The 20,103-nt window shown below is 32.4% G+C and overlaps 2 long non-coding RNA genes and 1 pseudogene across 3 annotated transcripts; 1 reads left to right on the top strand and 2 right to left on the bottom strand.

Annotated features, from left to right (window-relative positions):
* Positions 1-3,366: 3,366 nt before the first annotated feature.
* On the top strand, positions 3,367-8,923 carry LOC127711829 (uncharacterized). Its single transcript, XR_007986897.1, has 2 exons — positions 3,367-7,792; positions 8,366-8,923. It is a non-coding gene; the product is annotated as an uncharacterized LOC127711829 (long non-coding RNA).
* A 3,010-nt stretch (positions 8,924-11,933) lies between these two features.
* On the bottom strand, positions 11,934-14,673 carry LOC127712902 (uncharacterized; annotated as a pseudogene).
* Positions 14,674-17,353: 2,680 nt separating this feature from the next.
* LOC127710872 (uncharacterized) lies at positions 17,354-18,323 on the bottom strand. 2 transcript variants are annotated; one of them, XR_007986373.1, is made up of 3 exons: positions 18,270-18,323; positions 17,735-17,887; positions 17,354-17,426 (listed from the first exon to the last, which is right to left on the bottom strand). It is a non-coding gene; the product is annotated as an uncharacterized LOC127710872 (long non-coding RNA). The 2 variants fall into 2 exon arrangements; XR_007986372.1 differs by lacking the exon at positions 18,270-18,323 and having other exon boundaries at positions 17,735-18,031.
* Positions 18,324-20,103: the final 1,780 nt, after the last annotated feature.

Genomic DNA, 20,103 nt, shown 5'->3' with positions numbered 1-20,103 from the left:
AGTATACAGATATGGATATAAGAGGGGCCTGATGGGTTATTTTCGTTCTTCGTGATCGGCGCATTTTCGCTATCGTGATCCGTTTTTCTACAGATTTATACTCTTTTTATATTTTCGTGATCCGTGATCATGGAAATTTATTTTCTGTGAATCGTGATTGACAAAAAAATCAACTCGTGAATCGTGATGAGACCCCTCCCCCCCCCCCCCCACATCAGGCCCCTCATATAATAGATCATAGTTAACTGTACATTGCTAAAAAGCTAAGAAATATTCATGCCAATGATAAAATGGTTAATAATACAATACAAATAGACAGGAAATACTAAAAAAGATTTGAAAAACGTTGGTAAACAAACCGGGCAAACAAAAGTTTAATCTGCTATTATAAACCGAGTCCCTGTGTGGAATATTAAATTATCACATGTGCGTTTACAAAATATCAGCTAGGAGTTTCGGCTATTTATAGATAAGTGTTATCTGTGTACTGTGTACCGATACATACGATATGCATGATTGGTAACTAGGCAAAATCTAATTGCGAGTTCAAGTCCAATACTTTACGGGATTGAAGGACATTTACCAGGTTTGGGTTGTCCCAACCAATCAACGAACTTTAATCATTAGCGTCTCAGTAATATCGTGAAATCAGGTAGTAAGAAGCACTCAGCCCACAGACTGTCCATCGTTCAACTCTTAATAACGTCTCCGAGGAGACGTTATCAAAATGTGATTTTCTTGACAATCTTTATAATAATCACTTGAATAATTCAAGGTTTTCCGTTTCTCATGTTGCTTTCATAGATTACTAGCACTGTAAAACCAGCAATAATGTTACCTTGATCTCCGATTAACTAATTACGATCTTGCCACCGTAATACTGTATGTACTATCCGAATTGATGCTTTTAACATAACAACTGAAAAAACCTTACGTCCATCCTCTTGGACACACAATGTTAAATAATGCTGTAATATCACGTAGCACGGTAAACTACCTAGTATGATGAAAAACACAATAGATTAAATAACAATTTCTAAACGTGGTGCAAATCATATAAAGGGGCAATACGTTTCACAAACAATTGATATTTTGTATCCCCATTTATGACATTTTTACCTATCGTGTTTGTTTTGTTCACACGTCGTTGTCCATATAAAGAAATTTGATATGACTGTCATACAAGTGAGAAGTTTAGCGCTTTATAACCACGTTCAATCCACCATTTTCTACAGAAGAAAATGCCAGTACCAAGTCAGGAATAGAACAGTTGTTGTCCATTCGTTTGATGTATTTTATCTTTTGATTTTGCCATTTGATTAGGAACTTTCCGTTTTGAATTTTCCTCGAAGTTCAGTATTTTTGTGATTTTACTTTTTCCATCGTTACAATATTTGCTCGTCCTTAGCTTTTTTTTTGAAGCAACAAATAAAATAATCAATCCTTTTCAGATGTATTTGTAAACCTGTTTCCTCAGATGGCTAAATGCACTATCACTTCTCATGTGAGACTTATTTGTTCCATGAATTCAAGAAAATACTCCAAATTAGAGATTGAATGGACTCACGTTCGCAGTGGTATAGTTTTACGATCCCTAAATGGAATTGTATATGACAGAACGTCAATTTTATCTATATCTTATTGCGACCAACGAGATGCAGGGTGATACATATGTCAATGGTCTGCTGGTGATTATTCAAATCAATCTACGGCGATGGTCAAAGGCATTTAAAGATGGGTGTTTATTGCATGCAACATACAGTAGAATAGATTTAGGCATTTTAAAGAAGTTTATCAATTTCTTTAACGTATTGTAATGACTGCTCTGGTACATGTGTTCCAGTAATGTTTTAAAACAATCTCAATATGAATAGTTAAACTAGAGTACCTTTTAAGAAATGCTTCATTTTTTACTCAAAAATTCATTTAAGGAATAACTGTAATAATTTTTCTGTCTAGGAAGAAATAACATCAAAAATGTGGTGCACACTGAATAACCCGCACAGCGGATTATTTTAAAGTGTGCACCACATTTTTTATGTTATTTTGAATGACAGAAAACTTTATTACAGTCATTTCTTATAATTTATTCTAAATTTCATTTTAAACCGGAGTTAACCATTTAAAAACGTTGATGAGGTCCCATGACACAATTATGTCTATGAGTTGATAAATAAAACAACGTCAGCCAATCAGAGGACGCGTTCCATCCAAAATTAAATTATCAAGTATATTTTACCTACAATCAACGCTTAAACATTTGCATTAAGTCAAAATGTTTAATAAAGGAAACTTGTTCAGTCGCAGCAATTGCAGGCGTATCATTGTAAATATATTCTATTATATTTTAAAAATAACATTACATCACGCATATATAACCACAAAACAGTTACTGTATTAAAATTGCTTTCTTCATGTGAATAGGACAACCAGTATTTGTACAGGCTTCAATCATGGAAAATAGAAATAGGATTCAAATAGAAGTAGACTTTTACTCTGTTCCATAACCAGGGGAGATAACCTGGTTCTACAAAGATGAAATTGTTAGTACAAATGTCACATCACAATCGGTAATAGTCAAAACCATTAACATCACACTTTATAAGAAGAAAATGCTTGTAAACGGATATACTGCAAAGATTAATGCAAAACACAACAATGTCCCTCTTACTGATATGTTGAATTGTCAAGTTCAGAACATCTACGGTGTATTAGACATTTCGTTTGCCGATATCACATTTTCAAATTCAACCATGTTTGATGGGGTATGTGAGGACCGGAACACTAGATGGAATAACTGTTAATAAGAAAATCGAATAGGGTAATAGAAACAAAAACAGCGTCAAAGGTAAATTAAAATTTTGATTAATTGACGATAAACAAATGATTAATTGAATTTAAAATCCAATCCCTTATCATAAAATCTATGCAATAATGAGACATTCAATGTTCTTATTGTATTTTCGGAGGAAAGAAAGTACGTATCACTTTTGTCTCAAATATAAATTGCTAAATCCTTAAGTTGTTATTAGAGAAAAACAAACCAACTTGAAATACATCCTTACGAACATTAAACATACATACAGACAGACACATTTGTTTCTTGATACTTGTATTTATCAATAATCGGGCCGTTGTTTTATTTTCTCTCTCTTTCGAAATGTTTGATATTTGTATGTTCAAGACCTTCAAGTGATTCATTGTGATTACTGCTTGTTTACGTCCTTGTCTTTAGACAGTGATTGGTGTTTGTTTAATTGGCAATTATATTACAACTCCAATTTTAAAAACTACCTTACTCCGTTTTTGTTTAGTTTGCCTTTCAGTAATAATTATCCCACGAGGAAGCGGTGTGTCAGTGTAAGATCATCCCAAGTCCGAATGGGATAACTATTTTACAGCCCAGCTGTTCTACATTAGTTCAAAAGACCATTTACATTTTATAAAATCTAGTTTAGAACACCACACATTCCTTTTTATATACTTTATATATCATTATATAGAATATACCTTTAATGAGTCCCGGACACAATGTTCCAGTATGTTAAATTAACAGTGATTTCGTATCCAGTTGTCCTGGTGTAGGGGTTTGAGTTGTGGGTTGATACGCTAAAGGTCTTGAGTTCGAAGCCCAGCTTAGACACTATATGTTTTCTACATAAATTTTGATTGTTAATCTTTTCCGTATAAATGTATTTATTAAAGTTGAGCACGAACGTGTTTCTATTATGTGAACAATCACACGTGAGTGTGTGTCCGCATAGTGGTCATCTATTGGTGTTTATATTAGATAAACAGGTTTGTGTTTTAAATATATGATATTCCGGATTGGTCAATATTTGTCGCATTGCGTAAATATATTGAGTATGATATTTAATATGTAAATAGCACGGGATTTTTAAAGCGCGAATAGTTTTCTTGTTAAAGTATGTTAAGATATATTGTCATTCGAAGCTCGTAAACCGTTCAGTAAAGTGCAGTTTAGTTTAGGTAAAGACATTTCCGAACCAGTCCTCGAGTTGAATGAAGACGATTTGTTAAGAGACCCCTTGCATAGCAGTCCGAACGTCATAACGTTTCAAATTTACAAGCAAGTCAACAAAACCGTGACTTAGTAGACACTTTTGGGCTTTTCAAAGATTATTTAGATAAAAAACTCGTTGATTTAAAGTCCGACATTCCTACAGTTTTTCAAAGAAATATAAAAAGATATGAAAGAGATGAGGCTAATATTAAGTTTGAATCAGAAGGGAATCGGATTCAGTTTCGTTTTAACGAGAGTATTATGGATGGTCTTAACAAAATCCACAAGGATCTTGTATCTGTTGCTTCCCCCCTTTCGTCTATTACCGATGATTTGGTGGGTAAACTCAAAGAAAGAAATAAACCCATCAGGATTGCTGATAACTCCACTGGGGGATGGGTTACTGTTAAAGAATACGAGATTAATGATATCGCTGACAATGATGAAGACGAGAAAAATATTCGTCAGGCCGAGACTATGGCCCTTAAAACTATCAATGAGAAAAAGATCCGCCCTCAGCCGTATACAGCTAGTCCAACTCCAGCAGTTGAACGTATCGCTACTGCCCCTGCTCCTCCTCCAGCTTACGATTTCAGTCGGTATCAACAGCCCTTTCGTACCAGCACCGCACGGCGTGAGCCGTGCTCCATGGACATCTGTCACTACTGTTAGCAGTATGGTCACTGGAGAAGAAACTGTCCACTCAACTTCAAGTCAGCCACAGCTTCTGCACCAAGTTACCAGCCATCCAAACAGCAATGACCCAGTTACTGTCAATGATAAGTATCTACAGATTTATGTTTTATTTTTATCTTCTAGCTATGAAAGCAATTATGACGAACTAGTCGAATTTATGTCGCAAGTTAATTTTTTTGAAAAGTTAGATTTTTCTGCTAGTCATAACTTTAATGTTGTTAAAGGCAGGTTTGCAAAGCATTACAGATGCTAGTTATGTAGCATGTTGGGTTTATACTGTAGAATTAGAAAATAAGATTTTTCACAAAATTTGGAACGAATTTGAAAGATGTAAAAGCTCCACCTGGAAAAAGATGAGAGTAATTGAACAGGCCTAATTGTCGTTTTATTATGGGCTACATTTTGAAATGGTTTACTGATAACCAAAACTGTGTACGTAAAGTACAAGCTGGAAGCATGGAGGAAGATTAACAAAATCTTGCCTATTCTTTTTTTTTGTATTTGTAAAGAGCAGAATATATTCATTGAATTACAATAGATTCCTCGCACATTGAATTGAAAGGCAGATTATATTAGTAAAATGAGTGATCATGAGGATTGGCAAATTTGAAATGAATTTTTTAAATTTTTTGAAAGTTTATGGGGACCTTTTACTATTGACAGGTTCGCTAGCGTGATGAATAACGAGACAAAAAGGTTCATTTGTTTGTTTGAATTGTTTTACATTTGTCATTTCGGGGCCTATTAGAGCTGAATATGCGGTATGAGCTTTGCTCATTGTTCAAGGCCCTACAGTGACCTATATAGTTTTTCAATTTCTGTGTCAATTGGTCTCTTGTGGAGAGTTGTCTCATTAGCAACCATACCAATGCAAATTTTTTCTGCATGTTTTTATTCATAAAGACAACAAAAAAGGTTTAATATTCATTCGGAAATTATTGTTAAAGTGTATTCGATACAGTTACCACAAAAATCAACAATATAGAAGCCTAGAATCTTTGATTGGTTTTGCACCAGTTAGTCAATATTGAATTTACTTTCAAGTATTCATTGTTTCTATAAATATTAAAACGATTTAGTTTTGAGCTTTTTTCAGGCATCTTTAAAGTTGTGATCCTAGATATTTTAACAATGTATATTTTGTGTTGTTAGAGGAACCTGTTTTTAGAATAGTGAATGAAACGGGCAGATTCCCAACTAAATTATCAAAAGTACATTCGTTATTGGTCTCTAAATGTGTTTAGTTAAGTTTGGGGGTTAAGCTTCTCTTCTGGGTGTGAGCGAAGCTCGAATCCCCATATGGAATTACCTGACCCCATATGTTTCGGTTTAGGTCACTTGCACACTATGCAACGAATTTATCTTACCGACTATCTTAACATGTGGTATTAATTTAGAATAGTGGCATATAAACGTGATCAAGTCTTCAATATCGTTAGTATTAGGAACCTACTTCCATTGGTCTATACATGCTATACAAAAACAAATGGCAACAATTTCAACTTGTAAGCTTAAGATGTGTTTTTTGAATTTATTTCAATCGTTCATTATCAATTTCGTCGTCTGTTGAAACCTTAAATATTTTTTCTGAACACCGTGTTGTTTGTATAAATGGATATAACACCACTACTAACAGTGTATTGAAATAAGCCCCGCCTACTAATATAATATGGAATATACACGGTTTCCACGCGGTTGCTTTTAGCCAATCATATTCCTAGAAATGTATAGGAGGTAAGATAAATTACGTTATATCCTCGTCATATGGTCTCCAGTTGGTCGACCTTAATATATCTTCGTATTTTAATATCGACACCTCTTACATTGAACCAACATCATGTAGTCAATATATTTGCGTGTATACAGTCTCTTTCAAGAACAACATTTGTCTGTTACCAGTGTTATTTTATTTTCTATAATGTATTGTAAATTTTGATAAATAACTAGCTGATGATGTTCGGAATCATAAATTTAGCAGTAAAAAGATCGAAACTCTCTTAAACAAAGTCGATCTAAGATTGTATAGTCTTTTTGGCTTAGTAACCTTTAAATATAATTTAACAATTAAATTACCGCGTATATTTCCCGCTTTTAGTCCAATATTTTTTTGGCAGTTGGTAGATGATACACATTCAAAGCAGTAGATATTTTTACTTTGATGTCAGTCTTATAAAATCTGTATTATGTGCCCTAGTGTCACGAAAAAAACAAACATCAATTTTAGATTTTTATCATATCAATTGTATGTCACTACAATGATGTAATTTAAATGTATGTTTCGACAAAAAGGCTTCTTGAAAAGAAACTACTTACTTTACTTTCATAGCAGATACTCTAATAGGATTTAAAACCGGGTTTAACCCACCATTTTCTGCGAAAAATGTCTGTACCAAGTCAAAAATATGACTGTTGTTTTCATTCTTTTTGTTGGTTAATAAAATCTAACGTTTGATTTTCTCAGTTTTTATGGACTTCCCCAGTTTTTATTTTATCTTGGAGTCAGGTATTTTTGATAATACTTTTTAAACGATCATCAAAAAACGATGATCAGCTATATGTATTTACTATCAGTTTCTATACGATGCTCTCATTTAAAAGCATCAAAATTAAGAAAAAACCGAAAATCTATTATCAAACAATGTTGATGTCATTTGTCCCCAGGAATTGATTTTCAAGATCAAAAAGTACCAAAACACAATTGTACTTTTGATGACGTTTGAAGTAAATCTGTCGGAAATTGCTTTTAATTTCTCACAACAAATCACCGTCCTCTCTAATTGTCAGATAAACCATACGAAGTAGACAGGGAAAACATTGATCAACATGTATATGAAGCAGAACTAGGGAAATCATGTGACGTCTCAATTAAAATTTCAAGTTTCCAGAAGCCATAAACTTCATGGTCAACAAACGCCAGCGGAAAATTTGGTGTATTAAATGCAGAAAAAGACTCGGAAGAAATATTCACATTGTTTTCGACAATTGTTCCAGAAATTAGCAGTCATTTAGGAAGATATAACTTTGTAGTAAGGAAAAATTTAGGAAGTCTTAAACATTATATTGAATTGAAATGTAAGTTGATATTACTGTTTCGATATCTATATATAAACACTTTGAGTTGTTAATATTTCTTTCCCCTATGTTGTATTAGCAGAAAAACGTATTTATCTAACAGAATGCATAGAGTAGAGTAATCAGTTAAACTGTTTCAGGTAGACTAAACTTAAAAAAAAATCAAAAAAATCAAAAAATCCTATTACATTATTACATGACTTTTTTCAATGGGTTATCAGTACCAGGTTGAAAACTATAATTCCATGATCTTTTTATCATTTACTTCAAATAAAAAAAGTGCATATATATTTTATATCCTTATATTAACAGCAACTACGACATTTACACAGAAATATAGTTGCATTGGTAATTAGTTAGTCCAAATAATTATGCCGTCTAGAAAGGCTATTTTTGATTTTGCTGTTACGCCTTCCTACGACGTCATAACGCGGAAGCCATTTTTTCCGTCTGGATTTTCCCAACAATTTCAGCTAATATCTCATATCTCATATATCCTTACATACTTATTTTACTTCTCATAATAAATGTATGAAATAAACACTTACCTTCACTATGGCATATATATTCCAGGTTTATATTCCTTTGAAATACTTAAATCCAAGTGATTTTGCCAGGAGTGCAGACGCGCTTATTGACATCTTGCATCATGGCCGATAAACAATCCCGGCATGCAACAACCAAGCAAGTAAAAATGTGGGGACCATCTACGGGTCAAATATTGTAGATTAGAGACGATAAATTAATCAAAATGTTGTTTTTGATGTAGTTAGATTAAAAATAGCGTATTAATATTGATATAATAAAGAAAATAAAGAGCAATATTGATTCTTCAATTGAAAATCTATACATGATATTGATTGAACTTTTGTTTTTGATGTGTTTAGATGAAGAATGTAACAATAGTGATTGAATTAAGAAAATAATGAACTTATTCAGCCTTTCGCATAAACACTTTAGTATTAATTATGTTTTTAAAAGAAAAGGAAAAATGGAACGTTAATTCAATTTCTAAAAGTTGCAATAAGAATTCATTTCAAAGTTGTTTTATTTATTTCCATGAGTGTATGTGATTGTATGTATCTTGTTTCACATGTGACGGAGTGTTTTTAAATAAAGCATAATGTATTGTTGCATTGTTTAAATTAAAGGTTTCAATATAGTATTAAGCATGGCCTTTTGGGTGTAACGTATATTGAATCCTTTCAAATGATTTTTTTATGTATTCTGTAGGTTTTTTTTTCCTTTCTTTATCTCAGTTGTTTAAAATATTTCGTGACAAAATTAAACCACTGTAAATGCCTTTTATCATTTACGTCCATGGTACTTCGAAAAACTGATGGACTGTATTAGAGTTCTCTTTAAATTGTTTTACAATTTGTCATTCTGGATAATTGTCACAACATGCAAAGTGACAATCAAATATATACTACACCTCCTTATGTTTATATGTCAGAGCATTTACATTAATTGTTGCTATTATTTATCAGCTGTTTATAGACTCTATCGTTGATGACTGATCTTGAAATGAAGCATCTTAATCCATGAGGACCAACCTCAAGAGATGCGAAAATAAAAGTCATAACATGTACCATAGAAGAAGCTTTTATTTCCGTACATTGCTTTGATAGAATTTTGTCGTTTGTTTTCTCAATTGAATTGTTTCATATTTTTCCGATGATATAGCCAACTATACGGTATTGAAAGACGCACGGTTGCCTGTAATTGCCTGCATTCACTTCATTTGAACTTTGGTGGAAAGTTGTATCATTGGCAATCATATCACATCTCCTTATTTGTATATAGATAGCATATAGAATATATATGGTTGTGTATGAACATCAATTATGATATCTACTATCAAACAATACTAAATTCCATGGTCAGGGAGGAAAGTCCAGGAAACTTACCGAAACCAAACGCTCAACCAAACCAACCCACCAACGGAACGTATTATCGTTCTGGTTTTCATATCTTTCACCTTATACCGCAATTGAAATACCGATAAACAAAATTCATTTTATATTACTATTAATACGAAAAAAAAAATGTTACCACATTGACCGATACTTGTGATTTTAAAACTTCTTTAAAATGGTTAATATACAAGGACAAATCACCAATTTTAAACTTTCAGACTCCTGTCATAATTGTCTACAGTGATAGACAGTTTAGTATTACTGCTATAACTTATTCTTGTTTGTGCAGTAGCGCAATAAAATAAAGGTTATATATCAATGGAGACATAGATTTTATTCATTGGCAATCAGGTATTTCCTCTTGTTCAATTTAATGGACAGTTGGACCATTTTTTTTTTGAGAAAAAAATTCCAGCGGATTTCATCTTTTGTGTGTGAACAAACGTAGGAATCTCTGAGAATTTTCTGTCTTTTACAATTATAGTCAGTTTTTCTTTTTTCAAAAGTCTACAAAATGTTACAATAGATATAAGAAGATGTGGTATGAGTGCCAATGAGACAACTCTCCATCCAAGTCAAAATTTAAAAAAGTAAACCATTATAGGTCAAAGTACGGTCTTCAACACGGAGCCTTGGCTCACACCGAACAGTAAGCTATAAAGGGCCCCAAAAATTACTAGTGTAAAACCATTCAAACGGGAAAACCAACGGTCTAATCTATATAAAAAACGAGAAACACTTATGAACCACATCAACAAACGACAACTACTGAACATCAGATTCCTCCATTTTATTATTCCTTGAAAATCGGCTGTCCTCGTGGCAACTGAATACTGGTACGAACTGTCTAAAGTTTGGCCGATTCCACCAGACGGCTGTGCATGTCGAGCAATGACATCGTCTGTCAGCACATTAGCAGATGAACCTATACGATCTGTAAATGAAGAATATTAAGATTTACAGAATAAACTTCTCAAATCATATGAAGTCACTGTCAAGCTGACATTAATTTCTAATTAAAGTACAGAATATGTTTCCCTTTGTTTTTATACGAGATATTTTGGTACAGATATTCATATTCCAATAACAATTTAAGAGACCTTATTGTATACTAATAAGTAAACTATCTAACAGATGTTCTAACTCTTTGGTAGTGTCAAAGTTGAAGTTAAAACTCATTGGCAAAAACAACTTGTTGGGAAAAAAATCACGTTCCTAATTTAAATACAGACACCATTTTGTGTACGTTGCTTGCATGTGTTACATACTTTTCAAAACTGTATCTGCCTTTTATGACATTTATATTAACCTTTTCATGAATTTTACACTATGCTTATTTACCCGTTGCATCTGTATAACAATAATATAATTTCTTTCTTTTTACTTTAAATACCGTTAAACATAATTCATTTTGTATAACCATTAGTACGACCAAATTTTGACCACCTTGGCCGATAGTTGTGAGTTAAGCACTATTTTTAAAGTGTATCAACTTGATAACCATTTTTATGAAATATTGATTTGGTTTGTGTTTCTGTGTATATAAATGTATAATAAAACATTGTATGCACTTTAAATTCTCGGTTCAAAAACTCATTCATGAGATCCATTTCTAGGTTGTGTCCTGCAACTCCTCTGTAATTGACCGTCCTATTCCATATAAGGTCGTTTTGTTGTTTCTCTGGCAACCAACCATTGATGCCAATGAATTGTGAAAAAAAGTAGAAGTGCTTGTTTGGTTTGCTATTATTGTTTGTTTATTTTGCTTTTTGTTTTAGTTGTGTTATTTTTCTTTTCTTCGTTCTCATTTTTTGTTTACTTCTGTTTTTGTCTTCTTCGGAAACTTACTTTCAATTGATCAGTATCATAACGGGGGCCTATATAATGAGTAATAAACGAGCTAATGTCTTATCTATTGCTGTCCGTCGTAAGCAAACTTTTTTCAAGATGTCAAATTAATAAAGATTGTTATACCTAGACTACTCCATGACCAAGATTTTTAAAGCCGGCAATTCACAAAGTCAATTAAGCTGCTGTTTTATTACATTTTAGGTGTGTGTGCCGTATACAGTATTACTTACACATAGACACAAATGCAACTGGACAACAAAGGTGTTTCTTGATTTAGGTGATTTGTTTATTGAATAAGCTGGTGCTTTTACTTTTAATAGTTGCTTATCATAAACAAAAATTGACCTTATACGATATATAAATATATAGAATTACATACTAGCAAGAAGTTTGTGGCCAAGAATAAGGTATTTGGGATGATGGTGTTGGTGATATTGCAGCATGTCATGGCGCCAAAAACTTATCATAGCTGGTCCGTCATTTTGCCTGATTGCGTCATGCCTAACCATCTGGTTCAAGCCGTCCCACGCTATCGATTTAACATATTCATATTCATGGTCAATACCGACCGACCTGGTAGATTCATGTCTGCAAACGTTAGAACAATACCAAACTTCATCTATAAGAAACATATAACTTACAATTGAGAACCAACTCATATAAGCAAAGAAATTAGTGGTAGATAGAAACGTTACAACTAGAGATATTATTAAAAAATGTCCAATTCCAAACTATTGAAATAAAGTAGACGAGTTGATGAAGGAAAAAAGCAGTTTTTCAAGAAACTCAATTGTACAGAAAATTTAGACCAAGACAATATAGAAAAAGATCTCTTGCAAATTCTACAATGCTATACACTCAATCTAACGTGAATTACCATCAGCCGGCAGTTCGGGCAAGTTTACACAGGACAAGTGAAACCATTCGCCTCGTTTACATTCACTGTTCTCACAACCGACCATAGGTTCATCTTCATTTGGAACGTCGGAATCTGAAATTTAGACTGACAGCTACGTTTCTGCTTATTGGAAGCGAAGAAGTGTACATTAAAAAATCCTTATAGAATCATTTTCATAACAGCGTGGACGACCGCATAACTTATGTTGGTAATAATACTGAATCATTTACCTTTAACTTGTTTTTAAGTGTTCTATGTTGTGTTTTTGAGTTTTATTGTTTATAGATATAAGAAAATGTGTTATGAGTACCAATGAGACAAATCTCAATCCAAGTCATAATTTGTAAAAGTAAACCATTATAGATTAAAGTACGGTCTGTGCGGTGTTTGTCTGTTTGACTTTTCCTTTTTTAGCCAGGGCGTTGTAAGTTTATTTTCGACTTATGAGTTTGAATGTCCCTTTGGTATCTGTTTCCTCTCTTTTATCAATATATCATATTTTATCTATTCTAAATTCAGATTACAAGACATGATCAAAAACAAAAATACGAATTTATATGTACTGCAAGACACAATTGAACTTATTTCGTGTTTATTAAGCCAGCGTATTATTTATCTTTTTTTGCAGATGAGACAGTCCCAACACTAAGCATTGTGTTAGTATACTAGTTTTTAATTTAAAAGTAGCATCTTCACATAAGCAGTAACCCTTTCTGATGTTTGAGACGGTAATACTGCTTGTGTCTGGTTCAATCCATAACCGAGACAGAATTTCTTTTGTAATTCTGTCAAGGGCATTCTCAGGGTCGTCTCTAAATTCCTTATCCTTCATGCCAGTTAAACCCAACATATCAACTGCGTGTAAACAGAGGTATGCCTCAGTTACAAAATAGAGAAACTCGTTCGAATGGCTGAAGCAGTTTTTGACTTCTTTTTTAGCACCGCGATGGTTAAAGACATTGCGGAGATATGAAAGCGTCCCCTTTTGCACAGCACTCTTCGGATTCATCAAGGTATCCATCGTATCCAATAATACAATTAAAAAGTGAAAATACCAGTTAAACAACTTTAAAGTATTATTATTATCGTCTTTCAAATGTGATAGATTCGGTGACACTGAAAAAAAAACTATCTCTTAAACCGAAATACTTGTCAATACGACTATAGTAATAAGGATAATACAGTGTTTACTTTTTGGTATGAAAGTGAAAGCATAAAAGGTATACCGCAAATGTATTTCACACAAAAGAGATATGATTGAGATATTTGCCGCTGAAGAGAAAATAAGTGAGACATAATAGAATGATGTACTGAAAAGGTCAACTGTAATTGGTTTATATATACTATGATCTCAGAAATATTATTTTATCTCTTCATTAGGAAAAAAACGGAAGTGAGACCTGCAACAATAACATTCGTTTGTGGAATTTTTGTACGCCAGGCTCAAGTCCCTCTAGTCTGGCAGTGGGATTTCCTCCGTTACATCGGATGTTGTGTGCGTCACTGTGGCGCTCACAAGACAAAGCATCTCCGAAGCTGATAACGGGTTCCATTTCTGGTTGCAATGGAACAAACTTGACGTAGTTTGTCTAAAATTCTTATGACACCTGCTGTTGTTGAAGAGTTTTCATTAAGCACTCCTATCGTTACCTGAAATTTTAATCAGAATATACAGGAATTGTTTCAATAAAAGGACATTTCGTATTTAATGATTTTGTAAATATATTTCATAGTGCAATGACGTTTCCAAATTCCGACATCAAGTGTATCCTAAGCTTTTTTTTTAAAGGAAACATGAGTCTTGTGTACCAAGTTTATATAGATATAGGAAGATGTGGTATGAGTCCCAATGAGACAACTCTCCATCCAAGTCACAATTTATGAAAATAAACCATTATAGGTCAAGGTACGGTCTTCAACACGTAGCCTAGGCTCACACCGAACAGCAAGCTATAAAGGGCCCTAAAATTGCTAGTGTAAAACCATTCAAACGGGAATATTGTTATAGTCTTTCTTAATATTAATTTTGATTTCAGTGTTATGAAACTGTTTTGTACAACATATTTCAGACCAAGATTATTTATAACTGACCTCGGATGATCATAAGTTTCACGCACGCGATGTTTTATATATAAATACGAATACGACTGGTTTTTCGTCAAATGCATTTGACGAAAGTCTAAATACACTATTGTATACACCAGAGACTTCATTTTAGACGTTAATCTTACTATTTCACTTTTGTTAGTGCTCTCGTGATATTTGTCGTGCATAAAAGGTTCATCTGCTTTAGATTTCTGTTTTCTGAAGAGGTCAAGATATCTAGAAACTATTCGTTTAATGATGACTTCCAACCTCTCCTTCAATAAGTGGAAGTTAGAGGGGGGAGGAATAAACTTTTCCACTGGTATACAGGAAGCCTGGATTGTTGTTTTGTCACGCAAGGTAACAGTGGGGATTCGGTTCTTAACCATGTAGGCAAGAGCCCATAGGTTCAACTTGTTATCACTCTCCTGTGAATAGTGTCTGGCAGAAGTATATTTGGCAACGTTATCCCAGCAGAGAGTGTAACCTGTAAATACGATAGCCATTTAAAAGTTGGAATTTGCATGATTTGTACACACTTTTTTTTATAGCTGAATCTATGAGTTTTACTTTGTTGTTGGCTTGCTGTCTTATGTTTACATCACATTTTTCTGCGGTCCGATTCAATTTTTTAGTCTCAGGTGCTTGAATTTCTTTATGTAAGTTGTTATTGGCTTTAAACTGTCTGTTAGTATGTGAAAGAACATTTTGATTTGTACTTAGTGTCTTTTTTATTGTAGTAATGTATAAGTACTCTGCCACGTTCATTCTGTGGTTTTGTAAGATGTATTTCGGCTAAGTATCGGTCTGATGAGTCAATTATACCACACCCTCCTATATTTATATTTTTAAGTCTATCTAAAAAATGCAGATTTTCAAAACCTTGTCAATTTCATATGAAGTACAACAGAGGACAATTTTATTTAGACGTAATATATTTGCCTGCGGGAGGTTCTGGTGCATCAACAATAGAAGTAACTCCATCCATTGTTAAATCTAGGTCAACTACCATCTGAATAGCATCATCGTTTTCATCATTATCTTTTTTATTTTCCAAATACACCTGCAGGATGTAGCTTTAATAGTACATAGACAAATGTACTTGCGTATGATCAATGAAATACAAAAGTAAATATAAAATACAAATAAATTCTAGAGATTTTTATTACTGTACATATTTAAAATTATTGTAATTAACTATCTCGTTTTTCAAATTAAAAGATGTCTAATGGTTATATATTTATATTATGTTCGATTGATATAAGGAGTTTAATTTGAGGTTGTATAGTCAGTCCATCCGCTCAACATTTACTGTTAAATCTCCCATGAATGTTTATTATCCAATGTTGTCTCACTGTTTGTAAATATTCTAACAAATAGTAAATCGTGTTGTCGATCATCAATTACCAATGTTTGTAGAAAGGCTTTTCTAGTAATTTTTTGATAAGTTGGAAAGACACAACAGTTGAAGAGGTTAACGATGAATTTCGAAGTGTACAGCTTTAGTCGATGCAAGATTGTGCGAGTGTTCTTTCTCGCCCCTTATCCCCATTCCTCTTATGTATGGATAACCTCAATTTCATTTTTCAACTTCACCAAGCTATTATCATATTCTTGTCTTAAGGAGTCTATTCTGGCAACAGTTGCTTTGTGGCTCAGGGAAAGTCCGAGATGGTTAACATCTCTGAAAAGCAGCAATATAATTGCAGTACTTAATAAATGTTAGTATCGAATACAAGGGTTAGTAAGTAGACTAAGTGTTGGTCTATGTTTGATGTCTGTGATATTTGTGTTTCGTAAATTGAATTGTATAAGAGTAGGCCTTTTATAGTTGACGGTAGGAGTCATCTATGTTTCCTTTTTTCCCCGTCATTTGAAGTATGGTAGAGATTTTTGTCTTATTAGCGTGAATACTATATCTCCTTTTTTTTTAATTATATGAAAGAAATTGTCATCAAGTTATAAGCTTATGGTATATGATAAACTATTCTAGTATTGTTTTATTTTACCAGAGATTTCTAGTGGTAAAAAGGAAATCGTTCGAAAATGTACTCTATTCTTTGCTACACTCAATATGTATCATGATGGTTAGAACTTCAAATGTTTTATTCTTATTCAAAATACATACTGATTGTGAAATACCATGACGCCACAGGTGAATGGAATTCATGCTTTGAAACATTTGGAAACTTCTTGGACATCTTTAGTACAAAATGAAAGAGAAGGCGGTCCCTACTGCAGCTGCTTTGTCTCTAAAAAAATCCAAGTCGTCTTGATTATTTGAGTCCAAATTTTCAATCCACTTGTAGGAATATAGCTGAGTCAGCATAATTTAGTAAAAAAAGTAAAAAAAAAAATCATGTACATGTAGTATATTGAACTGATACAAATTGTAGGTAGTGATTATCATCTATTTTTAGCTTTATTCTGTCCATTGTAACTGATCTATCGTTGATTAAAGGTTACAATGTTGTTGCCCTTTATTAATACAAACAGACTTGGTGCCATCTCTTTAATTTCTCTCAATGCTAGTAGTCTGTTGTTATTTGTGTATTATTGTCATTTTGTTTATCTTCTTTTGTTTCCTATTTTGACATCGGACTCGGACTTCTCTTATACTGAGTTTTACTGTGCGTACTGTTGTGCGTTTGTTTTTTCTACATTAGCTAGAGGTATATAGGGGGAGGGTGGACATCTCTAAAAACATGTTTTAAAGCATGACATTGTAAACTGCCAACACAAAAGCATTGATAGAAAAGCTTATTCATATGACAGGACGACTGTCAATGAATATTGAATTTTCCTGAATAGCATTTTAACATTTTATTAATTATTCAGAGTCTGTATCTTCTACTGCGAGCCTCCTCTTCTTGTTAGCCTTCTGAAGAAGAAATAATATATAAATGTTTAAACTCAATTGAGATTTAAGCTTTTAAGCCGATATCAAGTCAAACATTATGAAAAAAATTGTATTATAATAATTAGATTACAGGTATGCCGTTATTTTGATTATGATATAGATTCAGGAAACAGAACTATGTCAAAAACGTTCTAACTAAATAAAAATTCAAAGTCAAATCTAAATCAAAGTGACACTTAGCATTGACAGTAATATTAAACATTTTATGCATATATATCTGCGAATTTCAAATCCGATGTAGCATAAAGGATGGCTATTATGTTACTTACTTAAAGTAATTCATTCTGGGCTATCAAATGGTAGAATGCATTTTGTCCCATCTCCATTTCCATGCATTTTGAAGCCAGAATATTTTCAATGATTATTAAAATTCCTTTTGCACTCTGCTTTAATTTGTCTTCTGTAGTTCTCAAATACCAGATCTATAAATTTATATGAGAATGTAAAATTGTATATTAAAAAGAAACTCTACTTCAAGTAATTCATACACGAATCTGTCTGCAAATTTGTATAGACTTTTTCCGTATGATATTTTTTTCACATTTTACCCCCCTTTTTTACATATACATGCCATTTCATCTTGTTTAAAATATATCTTTTTCACTTTTCCATGATATCCTAATGTTTAATTATAACACTGCATACATATAATTTAAAGAAGTAGCGTGTTCAACTTTTTGTGATATTTACTCCTACAAACTATTCAAATACAGATTTTGTTTTGCCAAAGTTTTGCCGAGGACAAAAAAACAAGATTCAGTCGAGTCCGTATATCAATTACGATTTTTTAAAATTACAACTTACATGTTTCTTTCTCTGTGAACTGTGATTTTCTCTTTTTAGTTTTCTTTGTTTTCACTGCTTTCGGAAGTTACAAATAGACGACAGGAAATAACCTCAAAAATGACCATCCCATTACATTTAGATTTTCTATAATCTTAATTACCATAGCAACTATCTTTGAAATGTGTCCAACATCTGGTTAACCTTATCAGAATGTGTTTGATTAACAAAATGGTTGTATCAAATATCACTCTGTATATATTTGTTTATTATGTTTCATCAATTAAAGTTGAACGAAAAAAGTTATAATGATACACGATTGAAATGTTCCTCAAAGGTTAAAATTATCAAGGAGATTATCTCATATAACCTCTTTGGAATTAATAAAGCGCTTCTATAAAAATGAGGAGTCATTCATGTTAATGTGATATCTAAAAAATATTTCTTTTCCATATCAAACACTTGCTTCACTCAAATATTACTAACAAACATTTGACAAATATTTTTGTCATACATCTTACAAATATCTAGAAGACATATTATGTTAAAATGTTTATAAAAGGGTCTTCAACTAATATTTTCTAAATAAAATCGAAAAAATATTTTGTTAAGACGTTATTTAAATATTCATTAGATATTACCAGCTTATATTTTTAATTAGGACAAGAAAATTATTTAGATGTTACATCAAAAAGATATTTTATTATACATCAAACCTATGCTTAACGCAGATACTAATCAAAAATGTTTTATAAACATTTCTTTTACACATCTTACAAATATATATTATAATTAAAAACCAATTGTTCAAAGAACAATTGAAGGTCTTTCCACAACAATTTTCTAAATAATTGATGAAAAGATAATTCTGGTTTACTCAAAGCTACTATTGGCGTCCAATCATAGGTTTCATCATACTGATTCAATAAACATGGTTTCTATAGACTTTTGCCTGAAATAAGGGAGATAATTGTCAACATCCGGTTTAGAAAATGTCACTTCCGGTCTCATATGATAGCTTTATTTACACTGATTCCAAAAATATATGGTTTATATATACTTTTGCCTGTAAAAAGGGAGATAATTGGCTACTTCCGGTTTAGAAAATGTCACTTTCGGTCTGATATGATAGCTTTATTTACACTGATTCCAAAAATATATGGTTTATATATACTTTTGCCTGTAAAAAGGGAGATAATATGCTACTTCCGGTTTAAAAAATATCACTTCCGGTCTCAAATGATAGATTAATGTATGACCATTCAAAAAATATATGGTTTCTATGTACTTCTACATGAAATAAGTGCAAAAAAAAACTACTTCCGGTTCACTCAAGGTCACTTCCGGTTTACATTTTTCAAGGTCACATGTCACTTAACATTTTCTAAAAGACCGTATTGCTTTATCATGTACCAATCTGAAGTAATAATCAATTTGCCTAAAAATAAAACATTTCTGGGGCAATAACTCCAATAAGATGTCGCTGGATTGTCTCAGACCAAATGTATCATATCTTCATCACAATATAACAAGCATTTTGCACTTGTTCTTTAATATATAACATTAAAAATATCGGAGAAAATGCAAAAACAAGCAAAAGACAAAATTCAGAACATGACCTTGACCTTTGACCTTGACCTTATTTTCGAAGTTAGGATCCAAGGACCTTAAATAAAAAGACTATAGGTTTATACGGCTTACAGTTTATGAGTAACAAAAACGTAACGACAAATTTATTTGATAAAGGAAGATAACTCCTATAAAATTTCATCGAATCGCTTCGATCCAAATTAGCCAAAAATTCCTGAGGATGTAACGAACAATTTGTAAAAAGAATTTTGTCGATATCTTTTTT

The sequence above is a fragment of the Mytilus californianus genome, unplaced genomic scaffold, assembly GCF_021869535.1.
Source record: "Mytilus californianus isolate M0D057914Y unplaced genomic scaffold, xbMytCali1.0.p SCAF_8, whole genome shotgun sequence".
Taxonomy (NCBI): domain Eukaryota; kingdom Metazoa; phylum Mollusca; class Bivalvia; order Mytilida; family Mytilidae; genus Mytilus; species Mytilus californianus.
The sequence above is the reverse complement of the archived record's forward strand: the minus strand, read 5'-3'. Positions and strand labels throughout refer to the sequence as shown.